Source organism: Serinus canaria, chromosome 1 (genome assembly GCF_022539315.1).
Source record: "Serinus canaria isolate serCan28SL12 chromosome 1, serCan2020, whole genome shotgun sequence".
NCBI classification, from domain to species: domain Eukaryota; kingdom Metazoa; phylum Chordata; class Aves; order Passeriformes; family Fringillidae; genus Serinus; species Serinus canaria.
This window is the reverse complement of record NC_066313.1, coordinates 19,913,530-19,928,797: the sequence shown is the minus strand read 5'-3', so window position 1 is coordinate 19,928,797 and position 15,268 is coordinate 19,913,530. Positions and strand designations below refer to the sequence as shown.

At 42.0% G+C, this 15,268-nt stretch overlaps 1 protein-coding gene and 1 pseudogene across 1 annotated transcript in view; one reads left to right on the top strand and one right to left on the bottom strand.

Annotated features, from left to right (window-relative positions):
• Positions 1–15,268, top strand: part of LOC127060226 (uncharacterized) — a 68,881-nt gene that overhangs the window by 27,464 nt on the left and 26,149 nt on the right. The gene's annotated exons all lie outside the window — the stretch shown is intronic.
• The window catches only part of LOC103820766 (suppressor of tumorigenicity 14 protein-like), a 32,588-nt pseudogene that overhangs the window by 8,693 nt on the left and 8,627 nt on the right, over positions 1–15,268 (bottom strand).

Below are 15,268 nucleotides of genomic sequence, written 5' to 3'. Positions count from 1 at the left end.
CTTGAATAATTCTAGTCTCTGTTCCCTCCTTACAAAAACAGCTTGACTGCATTTCATTCATCTCAAAAAAGCAGCAAGACCTACCAGCTTATCCAGGAAGTGCATTCCTTGAAATAAGTCATCACAGACAGAATGGATGAGCTGATTTAAAAAAAACAGTGCAAAATTCAAGAGAAACATTTGCATACAGTGTTAGCAGGAAATTAATTTTTTAAAATTCATATTTGATTGACAAAATCTTAATCCAATAATGCTTGAGAATAACACAAATTGCTGATTTAGTTTCCCAAGTAACTAACAAATTTTAAAATAAATGTTACCACATCACAGTTCATTTCATCTGATCCATCTGCACAGTCTCTTTTCCCATCACACTCAGGATTTAGTTTCAGCAAGCATTTTCCATTGAGCATTTGTGTGCATAAGGAGAGCAACTTTTGTGGACTGAAATAAGAGAGAGAAGATAGTGTCACATGTTTGGAGTCATGCTTTCAAATTAACAACACCTTGCACATTCAGCAAGTTGTTGAAAGCTAGACATTCTAGCCTGCTTAAAAGTAGTAGTCTATAATACTGTAAACTGGTCCCTCTATGAAGAGGGGTCAGGGGAATGATCCACTCTAATTAACAATCACACTAATTTCAGTCTCCACTGTCCCTGACGAAAGAGAAGACCCTCCAACTGTCCACACTCCCATTTTACATAACTCTAACCTGAGTAAGTGAGGCTTCTCAGATGTGTTCTTTGCCATCAGCAGAACCACTGGCATTACAAATCATAAATATTCACAGCATCTTTTCATTTTGAAGTGAAATTGAGAAAACTGCAGAAGAGCTTTATACCTCCCTCCAATAAATTTCTGACTAAGGACTATCACAGATTACTATGTGAGAATCCTGACAGATCTCAGGAATTGGCTTCCATTACTATTATTTTTATTACCAGTTGTTTACAAGGACCTCTAAACAGTGGGAGGTAGGTTTTTTCAAAAAAGATTTTCTCCTGGTTACCCCAAGATTGAAAGCAAGACAAAAAGTATACGAGCAAAACGAAGCAAGTCACTAGGGAGCCATTGGTAGTATCAGCAATGTCCACAACCCGTGAGGATCTACAGTAAAAAGTCCATAAATGTGGCAAAAGTCCCAAGCTTACTATGTCCCTCTTGGTTAAATTGTGTGGTACTGATCTCACAGCATTTGGGGGAAAAGTGCTCTTCCAACAGGATCAACAGCAAAGTGGTTTGGTTTTCTTACTAAAATCCCTGTTATCTTGGATTTTTCTTCATTAATTGTCTAAACTCTCCCAAAACCTAGTTTTACTCTGCATGATTTATGCAGAGTTATTCACAATTATGAAACTTTTACTTTGTGCCATGAAAAAAAAATCTAGAAACAACTCATATAACCATTAAAATAGGCATATTCCTGCTTCTGCCTTCTACCATCTTTTGGAAAATACCTAAAATTACATACTAACAGCAGTTGTTTTCATCACTGTCCTGTCTGCAGCTGTCACCATCTTTACAAGACTTATACTGAGGTTTACACTTCCCATCACTACAGTTCAATTGTTCTGGATTTCAACCTGAAGAAAAATCTTCTGTAAATTTCTAATACAAAGAGCAGACCAACAGCCACATGCTACACTCCCTGCTAGAGGTCACCTGGATGTTTCTGTGCCATTTCTGTCAGACATTTATCTGCCTTGGTTTGCTAGTATGCAGTGACAGAGAGACTTGTGCTTTACTCTCTGACCTTGGATTACCTTCTGGTCACTGTTTCTGGCAACTTTTGAATGTTCCCTATCTTCTTTGACATGCAACACCTAATTTAGGTACAGTACGCTAGCTGAAGCCTTCCCACTGGTGATCGGGAAGGTATTTTCAAATTCCTGTCTTACATCCTAGTGTGATACTTAAAAACCCCAGAACAAAGACAAGCAACCAAGAAAACACCAAATACAAACAAAACTCACAGAGTATTTTGTGATTTTGACACAACTTCAGACCATTCCCTTGGGAGTGTCACTGGTCACCAGAGAGCAGAAATCAGAGAGCTGCCCCTCCTGTTCCTCTCACAAGGAATCTGTAACTGCAATGAGGTCTCCCCTCAGTCTCCTCCAGGCTGAACAAACCAAGTGACCTCAGCTGTTCCTCATACAGCTTCCCCTCAAGGCCCTTCACCATCTTTGTTACCCCCCTGTGGACACTCTCTAATAGATTAATATTTTTTATATTATGGTGCTCAAAACTGCCCCCAGCACTTGAGATGAGGCTGCCCCAGTGCAGAGAAGAGCAGGACAATCCCCTCCCTCACCTGGCTGGTGATGCTGTGCCTGATGCCCCCCAGGACAAGGATGTCATGTCCCTCCTGGCTGCCAGGGCACTGCTGACTCATATTCTTGTTTTTATTTTTCTCCATATATATTCTACAACCTTTCAGGACCACTTACAAATACATCCCTCTTAAACACATGCATCTTTCCATTGTGTAACACTTTTATACTTCATTGCGGTATTCCATGGTTTTCCTGGGCCTTATACGAGTCAAATCCGGGTAGCTCAGACTCTATCCCACACAGACCTGCATAGATGAAAGTAAAAGATGAGAAGTGCTCTTCTCCACGTGGGTACAAGTACCGTGTTTATTGGCTTGGTGGCAAGATACTTTAGTGACGACAACAACCCAGGTAGAAAAGGGGGCGTGGGACTCTCACACAGGAGGTTTTATACCCTAGGGGGATGGGAGCGGGGGAGAGAGGACCGCGGCCAATGGGATGCCTTTGGGGAGGGGCGAGGGGAGTGGGATAGACCGCCCAGGTGTGTATAACGAGGGAGGGTGGGGTGTGAGGCGGAGACCATGTGATGAGGGAGGGGAAAAAACCCATCCACCTGACCTAACATGCTCAGTAAAAATTTCCTATCACCCAGGCAACAACAACTAAATAAACTATTTAGTGCAATACAACATTTCATAAGCACCTACTACTCTAATCCATAATTTAGATCATGAGCAAAAATTATGTGACAATCTGTAACGATATTGGCAGAATGACATTAAAAATATTCTTCCTCTTTGGCAGTGAGTCTTGACCAATCATTCTGTGGAAACAGTTTCCTGTATTTTTTTCTACCCACATTTTATTTACTTATTGATAAGCTTGTCACATAAAACAGTGTCAAAGTACAATTTATCTATTTATCCTCTCACAGCAGGGAATTAAAACAAAATTTTAAATCTTCATGCTGGTTTTAATATTCTTTTCACTATTTACAAATAGCTTACTTTGGCTACTTCTTGTGCATTTTTTTTCCCTTTGGAAAGTTAACTTATAAAGATTGGTGTAAAATTCCCTCTTGATTTTTCTGTTCTCCCACTCTTTAAAAAGACACATTACACAGCCTCTTTTCCACACTTTTACATCTTCACCCACATGCTTCATGTGATCTTAAAGATTTCCAGAAGTAATTTAGATATAATTTCAACTCATCTCTCAGCTTTGTGGAAAGAACTCTTTACAGAAAACAACAAACAAGAAATAATTGCTCTACCCCAATCCAATTCAGCACTACTATCCGGGCAGCCTTTCCAGCATTCAAACTGATTTCTTGAAGGAATTCACATTCTGTCTTCATATTTAAGGACAAGCTAGAAAAATAAGAAATCAATGACACTAGAAATATTGATACAGTCTAAATGTGGTAATGCAGGACTCTACAATCAAGAAATGTTAAAATTATTATTAAAAATAAATTTTGTGTCATTTGTAAAATAAAACTAGTATTAACAAAAAAATCTCACTTGGCACAATCTGTCAAAGATTTTATCAAGCAGTCTGAATTAAATGAGTCGCCTAAATATACTTAGCAAATTGAATTCACATTAATTGCCTCTACTCTAAGGGTTGAAGGTCATTCACCACAGATACATAACTACTGATAGGAAGCATTTCTTTAATTTGTTAAGGGAATGTATTTAATACAGGAAAAGGAAAATAAAATCAAAATTTATTTTCCTAAGGAAAAAGAAAATAAAATCAAAACTAGGCATTCTCTTTAGTGTTACAAGTAGATATTTTGTGATATTAAAATTCTGTACAAATTAATCTCTGTCTTACTGCACTCAATGTCTGATGGGAATAAGTGCTTGATCAAGCACTTCCCAAAACTTTCAGTCTCGCATGCAACAGTCCTTGACCAAGAATTTCTTTTATATTCATATTGACTAACTACTAGTTCGTTTAGATGGTAAGTTGTTTCTTTACAATATATAAAAAAGTTTGTTCTCTTTGACTGTTTCAGATGTGCAAGAAAAAAAAGTCTCTGAAAGACTAAGTAGCTCAAACCATTCCTTCTTCTGCCCAAGTGAAGTAAAATGAAATTTTCTCCCATTTAGCACCATAGGCAAATTAAGAGCTACATCAGAATGAAGGACCAAATCTATTTGTCCCACAGCTGTCTAATCAGTTCCAATCTGGAGTAAATTAGTCCTCTTCACTGTCTTGTATGTGATGTCAGTGGGAGGAAAGCACACACCACTTTGTGCTCTGCTTTGAGCACAAGCTCAAAGCAGGAGTATCTACATTTTCTTGTCACCTCTCCCTAAAGTTATGCAGCTGATGGCTGGCATTTGCTTTCCAGGTCAGCTCAGAGCAGAGCCTGTGATTTTTAGTAACTGTGCTTTGATAGGCACCCAACAATGGGGAAAAAACTAACCTTAGGTGAGTGATTGCAGGTACTTACGATATGGGAAAACATGACTTTATTTTTTTTCCTTTTGCTGTTACTGCTGCTGCAGGCAAGGCTGGTACAGGCCAATGCTCTCAATCCATGGTGGTGTCTGAGACAGCATTCCCCAAGCTACTACATCAACTTGATACTGACATGTGATAGCCATTCCACTCCTCCTGATAAGTCTTTAAACAGAGCCTCCTGACTGTGACTAAGAACTGATTAAATAACTTTGAGCCATCTGCTTGCTTCCTCAGTGCTAGGAGCAGAGCACACAGATACACACGATAAAGGCAGTTGATTTTGTTAAAAAAGGTATTCCTAGGCTTAGACTCTTAACCATTTTTGAGGCAGAAACCAGAGTAATCACAGAACTAAGAATAGTTGGTAACTTTTTCTTGTAGAAAGAGACCCACATTGTTGGAAGAAGAAATCCCTGAAAATTTGTGTCTTCTAGAATGACTTACTGGATTCAGGGCACTCCCGATTAAGGAAGGAATGATGAGGAGGACTCCATCTTATCAGAAAGCTAATTAATTACTTTATTATACTGTGTTACATTACATCTAAACTGAATCTGCCAAGCACTCAACTGCACTGACTCGTGACTGTCCCCTGACAGTCCTGACACACACCTGGATTCAATTGGCCAGTGAATCAAAACACTCACACCAGCGTCCAATTACCAATTCCCTTCACGTAAACAGTCTTCCACAATGCATTCCACTTTTGAACAACACAGGCACAGCAAATAAGAATTGTTTTGATCATTCTTTTCTCTGCTTCTCTCAGGTTCAGAGAATGTGAATCCCACAATGACTGACCACAAAAAAAGGCAACGAAACAAAAATCTTTACCAGAAACCTTAAAACTTAAATGTTTCTATGTCAACAATGAACAGAACAAGCAAGCTGAGAATTTAAAGAGGCTTCTCAAAATGAACTGATCTCATGAAATCACAGAGAACTTTAGCTACCTAGACATTAATTGGGTAAAAACCCCAGGCATTTAAAAAATCTGAAATTGCATCTTTTCTAAGAAATGTCACAAGTAAATATACCAGTATCTCCTGAAAATTCCTGTTCCACTATCTGGAAGACCCCCAAAATCTAACATTGATCCAGAACATTTTCCGTTTTAGCGGATGTTCCTGCCTTCCTCAGCAGACACCTGTCTGTCGAAACCAAGAGAGATTCTGGCTCCCAACATGAAGCTTAAGGGCATAGAAACAAAAAGGGAATAACAGTTCTTGAGTAATCTAATTTTTGCGTGCTGCTATAGAAACCTCATTAAGCGACACCATGTGGTCCAGCTTACCCTGGTTTGGGTGACACGTGATCGTGGCTATATTTCTCCCATTTGTAGGCCCTTATCTAAACATGGGTCCTATAACCAAGGCTTCTGTGGCTGTTATTTGGATTGTTTTATGGGTGAATAAGGTGAGGAATTAATGGATTTTTAATTTCCTCCGGAAAGCAGGCACATGGATTCAGAGCTATCACACACTAACTGTATGTTTTTGGAGTTACTTTTACAATGGCACCTACTGTAAGGAAATGACACCAGGGGAAATTTTCTCCCAACCCTTTAACCATCTCTTTGGGTCTTCCCCACCAGTTTTTGAAGGGTTCAGATCCAATCTAAATACTAACGATATCATACAGTGGCTGGTGTTGCTGATAGGCCTGTTCTATTTAGCATTTAGAGATAAGGGAAGATTAACCTGGATAACCACTCTGACACCTACTCCAGAACCTGACACGGCACCAGAGCCTAGGGATGCTGCTGCCCCAGAGCCTGACCCTGCCCCACAGCCCACCCCAGATATGCGCTATCCAGATTGATTGGGGGAGTCTGGTGAAAGAGATAGGTGAGATGGGCCAGATGCTGAAGGAGTACATTTCTCCAGCTGGTGAGAAGCCCTCCCCCTGCCTCAAAGAGGGAGAGTCAGTACAGCAGTGGAACCCACAGATGTTACAACTGTCCAGGTTCCAGCTGAACTGCAAAGGCAGGCAAAGCCAGCAGCAGTCGCCCCTATAGAAACAAGGAGATCTAAAGGAGATGTAAGGTGAAATCAGAGTACTCAGATAGGGGAGGGCCCTCACAACCCACAGGGGAGCCAGAGGCTGCAATCATCACCGAGTCCCTGACATATGAAAGTCTCCGTAATCTGCACAAAGACATTGTATGATGGGGATGTGAGGCTTATACAACCTGTCTACTTCGGGTCTGGGACCTTATGGGTACAGGCATCCAGCTGGATGGTGGTGAGGCAAGGAATCTGGGACTCAGGACTCAGGTATGAATCAGATTTTTGTAAGGGAGCTATGGTCCCTTTTCCTCTGGGGGTCATTTTTAATAAGTGTCAGAGGGAGGTCTGTCCACAGAGAGTGACTGCAGGAGCACCATGCTGGAAGATCCTTGAGGAAGGGATCCAACAGCTGAGAGAAGTGGGAGGTACACTTTGGGAGGGATGGACAACATGATAATGACCCCGACCAGGTGAGGTGCACAGGGCAAATGGTGTGGAGTCTGGCAAATCTAGGGCCATCTCAGTACACCACCTTCATTGCAACAACTAATGCCGATACCAGCTGAGAGACAGTGGGTTCTGTGGCAAACAAACTTAGAAATTATGAAAGTGGAATCAATTACCTGATGCAGGCTCATGTCTCTGCCGTGGTCCAGGAACTCAGAGAGGAGATGAGGGAGAGGAGGGAGGAGGTGAGGAGGACCAGTTCCCACATTGCACCAGTGCGAGTCCCAGGCCCCAGAGTCAGAGCCCAACATAGAGAGAGAGGGTACACTCCATGGGCTGACCTATGGTTCTTTCTGCGTGACCACGGGGAAGACATGGGAAGGTGGGATGGGAAACCCACTTCTGTCTTGGCAGCACGGTGCGTTAGCTCAAGGAGGGAAACACTAACTGAGGGAACTCCAGTAACGTGAAGGTAGCCTCAACCTCACATGACCGAGCTGCAGAGTATGATCTGTCAGATCCCCTTGAAGGTACCTCTATCATGTATGTCCAGGAAAGAAATAATAACCAGGGCTAGAGGGGCTCTGCCTCTAGCCAGGGAGAGACATGGGAAAACCCATGTCTGGATGGTGTGGATCCTATGGCCTGGCACGTTGGAACCACAAAAATACGATGCCTTAGTTGATACTGGTGTGCAGTGTACCCTAATACCATCGGGACATGTGGGGGCGGAACCTGTTTCCTTTGACAGGGTGAACACAATAATTGACCCTGTTGGAAGCCAAGGTGAGCCTGACTGGGAAAGAGTGGAAGAAACATCCTATTGTGACTGGCCTAGAGGCCCTGTGTATTCTGGGCATAGACTTCCTCCAGAATGACTATTACAAAGACCCAAAGGGACTCAGATGGGGTTTTGTCATAGCTGCTGTAGAGGCTGAGAACATTAAGCAGTGGAACAGTTTGCCTGGACTATCAGAAAACCCATCTACAGTAGGTCTCCTGAAGGTGGAAGAGCAACGAGTGCCAATTGCCACCTCGACAGTGCACCGCTGGCAGTATTGGATTAATCAAGATGCCATGATCCCCATCCACAAAATGATCTGTGAGCTGGAGAGCCAAGGGGTGGTCAGCAAGACCCACTCACCCTTCAACAGTCCATCTGGCCTGTGCACAAGTCTGACAGATAATGGAGATTGACTGTGGACTATCATGGCTTAAATGAAGTGACTCCACCGCTGAGCCCTGCTGTGCTGGACAGATTGGAACTCCAGTATGAACTAGAGTCCAAGGCAGCAAAGTGGTATGCCACTACTGACATTGCCTACACATTTTTCTCCATTCCTCTGGCAGAAGAATGCAGGCCTCAGTTTGCTTACGCCTAGAAGGGTGTGCAGTGCACCTGGAACCGACTGCCCCAGGGGTGGAAACACAGCCCCACCATCTGCTATGGACTGATCAAGGCTGCACTGGAAAAGAGTGAAGTTCCAGAACACCTGCAGTACATTGTTGGCATCATTGTATGGGGGAACACGGCAATGAAAGTATTTGAGAAAGGAGAGAGGATCATCCAGATTTTGCTAGAAGCCAGCTTCCCCATCAAGAAGAGCAAAGTCAAGGGACCTGCCCAAGAGACCCAGTTCCTGGGAGTAAAGTAGCAAGACAGACTGTGTCAGATTCCAACTGAGGTCCTCAACAAGATCACTGCGATATTTCCATCAACCAGCAAAGAAGGAAAATAAGCTTTCCTAGGCACCTAGGTTTTTGGAGAATGCACATTACTGAGTACAGTCAAATTGTGAGCCCTCTCTACCTGGTAACCTGCAAGAAGAATGAGTTCCACTGGGGCCCTGAGCAACAACAAGCCTTTGCCCAGATTAAGCAGATCGCTCATGCGGTAGCTCTGGGCCCAGCCAGGACAGGACCAAAGGCAAAGAATGTGCTCTACTCTGCAGCTGGGAACGATGGCCTGTCCTGGAGCCTTTGGCAGAAGGTGCCTTGGGGAGACTTGAGGCCGATCACTAGGATTTTGGAGTCGAAGCTACAGAGGGTCAGAAGCCAACTACACTCCCACAGAGAAGGAAATCTTGGCTGCCTGTAGAGGAGTTCAAGCCACCTTGGAGGTGATTGGCATGGAAGCACAACTCCTTCTGGCACCCCAACTGCCGGTGCTTGGGTGGATATTTAAAGGAAAGGTTCCTTCCACTCACCATGCCACCAGTGCTACATGGAGCAAGTGGATTGCTCTTATCACTCAGCACGCCCATATTGGAAACCTGAATCACCCTGGGATTTTGGAGATAATTACAAACTGGCTGGATGGTGAAAACTTGGTCTCACTGATGAAGAGGAACAAGAGCAAGTGACACGTGCTGAAGAAGATCCACCACACAGCCATCTACCAGCAAAGGAAACACGCTACACTCTTTTCACTGATGGTTCCTACCGCATTGTAGAGATGAACCAGAAGTGGAAAGCAGCCGTATGGAGCCCTACACGACAGGTTGCACAAGCTATTGAAGGAGAAGGTGGATCAAGCCAACTTGCTGAACTCAAAGCTGTTCAGCTGGCCCTTGAAAATTGCTGAGAGAGAGAAATGGCCAAAGTTCTACCTTTATGCTGATTCTTGGATGGTAGCTAATGCTCTGTGGCGCTTTCTGGAAAGGTGGAAAAAGGCCAACTGGCAGTGTAGAGGAAAGCCAGCCTGGGCTGATGAATGGAAGGACATTGACACTTGGGTGGAGAAGCTACCTGTGAAAGTCCATCATGTAGTTGCCCATGTCCCCAAGAGTTGGGCTAATGAGGAACACTGAAACAACAAGCAGGTAGATCAGGCAGCAAAACTAGAGGTGTCATAGACTTAGATTGGCAACATAAGGGAGAGTTGTTTCCCCTTAGCTTGATGGGCCCATGATGCCTCAGGTCATCAGGGCAGGGATGCCACCTATAAGTGGGCACGAGACCGAGGGGTGAATCTAACCATGGACAGTATTTCTCAGGTTATCCATGACTGTGAGACGTGTGCTGCCATCAAGCAGGCCAAGTGAGTGAAGCCCCTGTGGTACGGTGGGCGGTGGTCCAAGTACAAGTATGGGGAGGCCTGGCAGATCGACTACATTACACTGCCCCAGACACGCCAAGGCAAGCGCTATGTGCTGACCATGGTAGAAGCCACCACTGGGTGGTTGGAGACCTACCCTGTGTCTCATGCCACTGCCTGAAACACCATCCTGAGCCTTAAAAAGCAAATCCTGTGGAGTCATGGAACCCCTGAGAGAATTGAGTTGGACAATGGGACCCACTTCAAGAATGACCTTATCAACACCTGGGCCAGGGATCATGGTATTGAATGGATATATCATATCCCCTATCATGCACCAGCTGCTAGGAAAGTTGAACAGTGCAATGGACTACTTAAGACTACCATGAGGACACTTGGTGGGGGAGCTTTTAGAAACTGGGAAATGAACTTAGCAAAAGCCACCTGGATGATCAACACCCAAGGGTCCATCAATCACCCGAGGGTCCTGACCGGTCTGAACCCTTGCACACAGTGGATGGAGATAAAGTCCCTGTGGTACATATGAAAGGTATTTTAGAAAAGACTGTTTGGATTAATCCCACCTCAGACAAAGACAAACCCATCCATGGGATTGGTTTTGCTCAAGGACCTGGTTACACTTGTGGGTAATGCAGAAAGATGGAGAAAGCCGTTGTGTACCACAGGGAAACCTAGTCTTAAGTGAGAACTGTGTGTAAGGTTTCATTGTGATGCAGATGGAAAATAAAATAAGGGGTGGATAATGTCCTGGATTGCCAAGGAAATTGTATTCTATTTGCCACCTGTATGGCAGTTGTCTTCTGTTAGGTGGGCAGTTTCCCTTATCTCTTCCACAACCAATCCTCTTTCAGGGGAGACATCTGCTGTTAATAAGCCTATTGAGTGTCACTGCATGACTGATAAGAACTACAACATCCCATTGTGAGATGCTCTGCCCAGAGGGAGGAACCAATCATTTCTACCTGGATATAATCTTGAGTTTCTGGAACACCAGCATGGCTTCTCTACTGGATTTCCCAGAGGAACAGCTGCCTCTTCCACTGGATTTTCAGAGGAAGACTACACCCTTTCTACAGGATCCCTGCTCCAACAGAACCACGCCTGACACTCCAGGAGGACTACAGCCACAATTCCAATTGGACTGCTACCAACACCCTGACCAACAGGGTGTCAGGTCGTATTCTGACTCTGTCAGTGTTGTTTTAGTTTACTGAATTATTTTATATATATTTTTTTTTCCCTAATAAAGAACTGTTATTCCTGCTCCCATATTTTTGCCTGAGAGCCTCTTAGCTTAAAATTTATAGCAATTTGGAGGGAGGGGGGTTATGTTTTCCATTTCAGGGGAGGCTACTGCCCTCCTTAGCAGACACCTGTCTGTTGAAACCAAGACAAGAGAAGATTAGGTATTCATGGTTAACTTTGGTTGGGGGAAGAGTCATGCTTGGAGGCCCTCTGCCATTCTATTTTCAGTTGCAGCTTGGCTATTTTAAGGTGTCAGCAAAGTGCCATATGGTAGACCTACAGAAAGTGAAAAATTTTACTCCCCATTTTACAGAATAGTTGATAAAAGTTAGAAAATAAGTACTAGCTTATAAATGCATCTTTATATCTAAATTTGTAGCTCTCTTTGGTCAACCAAAGACATAACATTTTACACATTTGTCTCCTGCAATAAGGTTAAGGAAATAGGCAGGTTGAGTTGTATGCAACTGATCTGTCAAGCAGGGTTTCTGAAAGGCTTCTCCTTAAATATTATATTGTGTGCTTATCAACTTACATTCAGTGTGACTGAAAGCTTTGTATTGAATATAAAACTCTCTTTGGGTGACCAGCTCATCAGAATGGAAATTGATCGGAACAGAATAGCCATATTCTCTGTTTTTGTTGTTTTCTGAAAGAGCTTTACAGTATCTAGCAAGGCAAAAGTGAGAAATATTAATTTCTAACCAAATTGACCACTACCATCCACCTATGTCTCCTTTTACTGAGTGATAGTGATGTCAAAAAGCTTTAAGATAATGCAATAAGGATCAGCTGTATTTTGTGGTAAAAACTGCCCAACCAAAGTTTTAGAAAGGCTATATATGAATTTCTCCCACTCCACAACTTTTTTGGGCTTAGAAGACTTTGAAACAAAATACAAAAAAATTATCAATATCAGGGTCTACCTTGTCAACACAAGCTGCTTCAAGCATGCTTGATTTCATATTGCCTATTTAGGTTTGCAAACCCAAAAGTTCCACATCCAGGAAAGGATTAAATCATTCAAATAAATCTAACAGCTCTTGCTTGTTTCAATATGCTCCTTCCAAGAGACAAATTTCTCTGAATAGTGTAATTTTTAGTGTTTGTGTAAAAATTGCAAATACTGAAGAGCAAGTGATAAAGAAAATGAAACTTCTGATTACACAAACTCTTCACCTGCATCAAGACCACAACCAGGAATTTACAGTTCAGCTGCAGCTGCGTAAAATCCTGTAGTTTTCTACATTATTGCTCTAAGGGGAACAAAAGAAAAAATAAATACCTGTAAGAAAAACACCAGGATGCTTAAATGTGCAGAACTTCAAAGTGCAAATCAATGTCAGAAAATAATGTATTTACTCACCTAACTCCATCAATTTCTAGCCAGTCTTTATCACATTTACTGGACCCTGGAGACTTCTCTTGAATTTGTATTACAAGAATTTTTATTGAGAGTTTATAGCCAGGCAATGGTGCCTAAAAATCCAAATATAAAGACCCTGACATGCATTCACAAAATGAAAACAGCCTTTGCTTCCAAGTTGTTCTACCTATTACTGGATTGAAAGTACTGCTTTTGTATTATTGAATTTAGCGCCTCTGAAGAGCCAAAAAACTTTACTAATTTAAACATCAATAGAAGTCTTTTTAGACCCCACTTTGGCTAGACTGTGCCTGATGAAGGAGTGTAAGCCTTTCTGTAACCAGCATAAAGCACTATATCTGAGGTTCATGCTAGGTTTGTAATGCCATGCATTCCTGCTCTGCACAGAGGTGAGAGTTTTGTGCTACAAGTTGCTAATAATACTGTGAAAGGTAGAGATGTATCAAATTATATACATGAAAAATCTTCTTTACCAGGGAAACTAAAAAAGTAGTTAAATACTGAACGGAACAATAGACTGACACATTAGGCAGTTGGGAGGAATCATGAGCAGATTTTAAGTCTTGCCAAAATACTTGCTTGAAATTCAGAGGTGAATTTCTGAGCCAGAGAAGGTCCTGGCTCTGCAGAATTCAGGGAAATACACTGTGGTATCCATCATGTGAGGCATGATTTACATGACCATTTTTTCTTTTTAAGATAGAAGTAAAGCTTTGATTATTATTAATTTTCTCTGGCTACTGGGATTTGTCATCTTACACATTAATTTGTTGCTGTCACAAATAATGCTCAAACTTCTGGAAATTGGCAATATTTCCCTCCCACAGTTGGCACCAGTACATAGGACAGGAAAGAAATGTGTGCCTGAGAAGTCAGGTTCAGTGGTTTCACTAGGTTTTCTCTGTTTCATCCACATCAAAAGCCATTTCTCCCAATTTTGTGTCTACATAAGATAAAGAAAAGTCATCAGTACTCAGAAGAGTTCCTAGCACTTACCCTGATGATCCAGGTGCAGTCAATGTTTGGTGGGTAGTAACTCGGGTAATAAGGAGAACTCAGTGGCCCATTCCAGGAAATATATTGATCACTGCATGCTAGGAGAGAAGTACATCAAGAAGCATAGTTATCTCAGCTGTATGAAAGTGCAGTCTTCTCCACGTACAGAGTTAGAAGAATGCATTGTGACAGTATTCAACTCACATTTTTCCTGTATTAACTGAAAATCACTTAACTTCCACCTCCACATAAAACTGAATTTCTCTTTTTCTGGACCAAATTACAACTAAGGGTAAGTAAAAAAAACCAAACCTCTGACTGAAGTTTTTCTTTTTTAAAAAAGCATTCTTTAATGGTAAGTGAAAGAAGCAACCAGATGTGGATGCAACAAACCTTCCCCTTCCAATTTACTTCTGGCTTTTCTCTAGGTATTTTCAAAATTAAAAAGCAATTAGCCCAGTGAAGTGATAACTAATTAATTTCATGTAAACAGGGAAGTTTGTGTATTAGTTCTCAGTTTGAAAATGCCATATTTGAACAATTCCTTTGAGGTTCTATTTTCTACCAGTTCTATTTGAGGTTCTCTTAGATATCCAGTCCTTAGTGGTTTTGGTTCCCTTTAGGTAACATTGTGAATGCGAAAATGAAAATAACATAAGAGAATTTTGAAATGAAAAAAATCTTGTAGCAAAACCTCGGCTAAATTTGATTTGAAATGCCCATCCTCAGAACAATAAAGCCATTTTAATTAGCAATGTGCATGGGATAAGTATTTGGATAGGCAGCATGCAGAGAGACATAAGCTGAAATGTGGCAGCTTTGGAGAAGTTTGTCCTCAGTGTCTTGTTCCACACATTAAAAAAAGTCACTTGCTTCACTGTCAAAACTCTTTCACTTATACCTTACCAAATAACTGTGGCTAAACTTGATCCTGTGAAGCCCCTTCATCTCTTCTAATATTAGTACTGCAGTTTAGCATTACTTTAAATATTTCACCCAACAGCTCTCATGTAAAATCCATAGTACCCCATAGGTTTGGAATGTAGGTCTTAGGTTTGGGACACATTTTTCTTATTCAGTTAACTACACTGAACAATGCATTCAGAAAAAGAACAAAGAAAAACTAGAAGTGTTTGCTCTTTTCCATTTTCTTTAAACACACATTCTATGATCTGTGGATACATTGCCAAAACTGACAAAAGTAGCTGCTCTGTCACTGGGGCTATCTAGCTTTGTCCAGACAGATAGTGCCAGTAGCTGTCTGTTGCTTCCCTGCCACTACTCGGTATTAGCCATACAATGACTGGCAAGTAAGGCTTAAGTAGTTATCAGGAAGACAAAGTCTCCCAGACTGAAGGATGTACTCTCTTCTT